Raw genomic sequence first — 5,190 nt, forward strand, 5'->3', positions numbered from 1 at the left:
GAGGGTGGTGAAGACAGGCAGCTCTGAGCTGGGAGACATAGGGGCCACTCTGAGCCGGGAGCACGTAGGAGCTGCTTTGGGGGGGGGGGCGTGGGAGCTGCTCTGAGCCGGGTACGTAGGAGCCACTCTGAGTGAGGAGATGTGGGAGCCCCTCTGAGTGGGAAGCGGGGGAATTGTGGGAGCCACTCTGAGCGGGTGGAACGTGGAAGCTGCTCTGAGGAGGCGGGGTGTGGGAGCCGCTCTGAGGAGGGGGGGGTGTACGTGGGAGCCTCAGCATAAGAGGGACCCGAGGCTGACACCTACCTGCTAACACTTCCCAGAAGGCACTAATAATGTCAGACTTAAGAGCTGTCAGTCCATCGAGGCCCATCTGACCACCCTGTGTTCACCGGGACCCAGAACTCTTCTTTCTGGATCTGCATTTTGGTGGTCAAAAAAAAATGATGGAAACTTATAGCTCTGTCTAGTGGAAACATACTGTGAATTACAAACATAAGCCAAGGAGAACTTTCTAGAATCCACATTTAAAAAAAAAAAGAAAGAAAGAAAATCAAAAAGAGCACAACATGTAGTTCAGTTGTAGAACATTTGCTCAACACAGGCAAAGTATTGGATTCAAGCCTGAGCATTTTGAGGAAAGACAACAACAACAAAAAGAAGCTGCTGAAACTAGTTTTAATAATATTTTGTTTAACTCAACTCAATATTGTTTAAACATGAGTAACATAAAAATGTTGAATTGTTTTGCAGTTCTTTTACTAAGTCATTGAAGTCTAGCATGTCATTTTTATTTCTGCTGTACCTTGAGCTACCCTCCTGTATGTCAAGAGCTTCTCGGCCTCAGGGCCAAGTTGCTCCTGTTCTGGCCTGTGCAGGTATGCCAAGGCTGTAGACAGGTTCTCCTTGTCCCAGGGTTTCACCAGCCTGCCCAAGCTAAACCTATGGATCTATGTGTCTCCTCTGTGGCCACCACAGCTTGCAATCTCAGGAGAGACTCAGCGAGTAGGCATGGTTTCCTCTGCCTTCAGGGAACAAGGCTGGTTCGGTGGAGGTTGACAAAGATAGGAAAAGTGTGTCCAGATGCCCCTACGGTAAGCAGTGCCAGCTGCCAGACGCTTTAGTGCAACACACCCAGGCAAGCCTGTGATTCTTTGAGTTTTGCAGCTGAGCTGGACTCTAGAGTCAGGAATAGGATTTGTAAGGGAAAAGGGGAGGAGGAAAAATCACAAGAATAAGGATTGTTCCTGGGCGTCAGGGGGCCATCTGATAGAGCCAAGGTTATGTATCAGGAGTGGGTGCAGGCAGGTAATATTGAAAGCCAGCTACAAGAGTTTGTATGAAATATCAGGGAGCCATATCAGACTCTCAAACTGGAGTCCATTGCAAGAAATGTACAGGGTTCTTGCATCTCTGATAGGTTAGAGATAGCAGCTGTGTTTAGCGGCCAGTGGTACAGGAGGAGGGGACCCAGGTGGAGAGAAAGGAGGAGCCATGCAGCATGGCAGACACCAGGGTGGCGGCTGTGACCCTTTCTTTGACAAGGGAACTATGAGCAGGAGATAGCATCCAGGACTTTGCCTCAGGCAGTGCTACTGTGACCAAGGGCAGGAAGACATCCTTGAAAGGCAGTCAGCTCATCCCTGACTCAGTGTCAGGAAGGATGGAGTAGGCAGGGTAAGGCTGCCGGGACCTGCAGAAAGAGAGTCTGTAGGCTACTCCACTATGCAGGGCTTTAACAAACACAACAGACAATGCTGGGAGCCTCCACCGCTGAGGGGGCTTCTTGTCCACAGCAGTGGGTAGATGTTTTCTAAGACCAAACAAAGCTGTAGTGAGGGTTGGAAGCAGGAGACGGAGTAGATATGGCAGCCTCCGAGAGAGGAGGGGCCCACAGAGCCAGCAATCCAGTGAGTCACCCTCAAATGGCAAATGTCCTGCCTAAGCGAACAGGGAACTTGAGTCATTAGTGACATTTAGAATCTTTACTTTGTCCCTGGTACCCTAAGGCCCTGGGAACAAAGGCCAGACCCCCACTGAGCCGGGGGAAGGGTGAGAAACCCAAACATTAAGCCAGTTTAATAGTTTCGGGGTGTGCCAACACAGCCCAGGTCACGTGCAGAGAGGGCAGGGAACACTTCACCAGGAAGAAATACATGTCCACCATTTTCTTTCAACCTATCTGTGTTTTAATCTAGGGCAGAAGTGATAAGTGCAGGTCAGTTTGGCAAGAAGGAAACAAGACTGACCACCGGAAGTCACAGTGGCATGAGAAAAAGGTCTGAGAGGTGGAGAAAAGCACAGGGTGCAGAAATAGACGCCCAGGAGTGAGAAGCAGAGAACAAGAGACTGGAAGCCGAAGGCGTAGGCTGGGGTTGGAGGGGTGGGTGAAGGAAGTGATGAAGGCGGGTAAGATTGAGCTCCTCATGCTTAGGTGCTAGGGTTTGTACAGACACCTGAAGCCCTGTGAGAACCCAAGGGGCTGATCAGAGTTGAGATGAGGACAAGTGACAGATTAAGATGGACAGCAGACAGGCCTGGAGTTCTAACACTGTCTCAAGTGAAGCCATTGAGAGGGTTTAGACAGTAACTTGACCACCAGAGGTCATGCTGCTCTTTGGCTGGGAAAGCATGGGTAGCTGGCACAGGGAAGACTGTGGCAGCTTCTGGAGAGCGGAGGAGGGAACAAACAGCCCAGGGGGTGTTGTGTGGCCCCTCACAGATCTCAATTCCAGCAAATATCCTCAGACAGGTTAGCGATGCTATTAAAGTCACTGAACCTGGAGACCCGAGTTGGCAGATAATGCTACACGCATTGGGTAGATTCAGTGATTGGATTATTAAGTTACAGCATCTGTGACTTAATTTCATTGGCCGTCAGAGAGGCATCCATCAAGCAAATTGACATTTGCTTTGCCAGTCCCTCTTAAAGTCAGAACAATTGATTTGGTTACATTTTATACACAAGATTTGCTTTCCCCGGAGTAAAGGCCTCAGAAAAGCAGAAGAACATGAAATACACTCTTTAAAGTTGTAAGTCTCTTTATTTATACTAAACAACTGTTAGAGTTGGTGTCATAAAACAAAACAACAAAATACCCTCTTGTTAAATGGGACCGAACCTGACTGAGACCGGCTGGTGCCTTGGAAGGAAACTGAAATCGGCTACTGTCAGAAGTAAATAAACTCCTTCAAAACGAGGAAGTTGACACTATTGTTTCTGTTTACGGAAGTTGACACTATTGTTTCTGTTTACATCCGTGGAGCTTTTGTTTGGATATTCTATGGATGTTGAGAACCAATTTCTGGAAGGGGTTGTATGATCTCCACACGTTTCATACATGCAAAATAAATAAAATATAAAGCAATTATTAAAAGAATGTCTCCTAGAGGTGGTATAACATTGACATCATTTTAAAATATAGTTTCTATTGTTGTACTCTATATTTTAAATTATATGGCTACTGAGTTACATAAGATATTTTCATACAAGGATTTAATGTGCTTCGAACAGTTTTTCCCCACAATGCATATTTCCTTTCCCATCCATTCCTCCTGTCGTTAGTGGAGGAGGAAATCCCTTTGTCCTCCTAGACAGTTTGGCCTCTACCTGGGCCCAGGTGGTTTCTGTATTCAGTGAGATGCTATCTGTAACTGTGACTGTATGGTGGAAGCCTGAGGACAGAGACTTCAATCCCTAGAGCATCTAGCATAACCAAATTGTTCAACCAGGGAGCCTGATGTGGTAGTCAGAAAGCACTTATCACGCAAGAGTAAGTGCCTGAATTTGGATCTTTAGAACCCATGTAACCAGCTTCGTACAATGGCTAACACCTGTAAACTCGGCATTCTACAGCAAGAGACAGCTGGATCCTGGAAGTTCATGGACCAGATAGTTGGTCTATGGTCAAAACTCCAGGCTCGTGAGAGACTTTCTCCCAAATGAGAATAGAAGGTCCCTGAAGACTGGTTGACACTTTAGGTTGTTTTTCTGTCTCTTCAAATGCATCCCCCCCACACATGTTTCCAAACCCACACATGTTCCCAAACTCACACATGTTCCCATACCCACACATGTTCCCATAACCACACATGTTCCCAAACCCACACATGTTCCCAAACCCACACATGTTCCCATATCCACACATGTTCCCATAACCACACATGTTCCCATACCCACACATGTTCCCAAACCCACACATGTTCCCAAACCCACACATGTTCCCATACCCACACATGTTCCTAAACCCATACATGTTTCCAAACCCACACATGTTCCCATACCCACACATGTTCCCAAACCCACACATGTTCCCATAACCACACATGTTCCCAAACCCACACATGTTCCCAAACCCACACATGTTCCCATAACCACACATGTTCCCAAACCCACACATGTTCCCATACCCACACATGTTCCCATACCCACACATGTTCCCATACCCACACATGTTCCCATAACCACACATGTTCCCTAACCCACACATGTTCCCATACCCACAGATGTTCCCAAACCCACACATGTTCCCAAACCCACACATTTTCCCATAACCACACATCTTCCCATAACCACACATGTTCCCAAACCCACACATGTTCCCAAACCCACACATTTTCCCAAACCCATACATGCTCCCATAACCACACATGTTCCCAAACCCACACATCTTCCCAAACCCACACATCTTCCCATACCCATTCATGTACTCTCACCTACACATACAGCCACATTTGCACCCATACCTACACGTGCACCCCCACACAGACATATACCTACACATACAAACATACATCCACACCTATACATGCACCCACAACTACACATGTATCCATACCCACACACACACATGCACATGCAAGACAAACATGGCCACCTGACAGCCTAAACACTGTCCTTTAATTTTTATTCTTCTCTCATATATTATATTCCAACTGTAGTTTTCCCTCCTTCCCTCCCCCAAGGCCCTCTCCTCTCCCTCTCCTCTCCCCCAGATCCACCCTTCTGTTTTCCCTCAAAAAAGGGCAGGCCTCTCAGAGACATCAATCAAACATGGCCTATTGAACTGCAGTATGCCTAGGCACATACTATCACATCAAGACGAGACAACCCAGTAGAAGGAATAGGGTCCCACAAGCACACCAAAGAGAGAGAGAGAGAGAGAGAGAGAGAGAGAGAGAGAGAGAGAGAGA

The sequence above is a fragment of the Grammomys surdaster genome, unplaced genomic scaffold, assembly GCF_004785775.1.
Source record: "Grammomys surdaster isolate TR1022 unplaced genomic scaffold, NIH_TR_1.0 66, whole genome shotgun sequence".
In the NCBI taxonomy this organism is placed as follows: Eukaryota; Metazoa; Chordata; class Mammalia; order Rodentia; family Muridae; genus Grammomys; species Grammomys surdaster.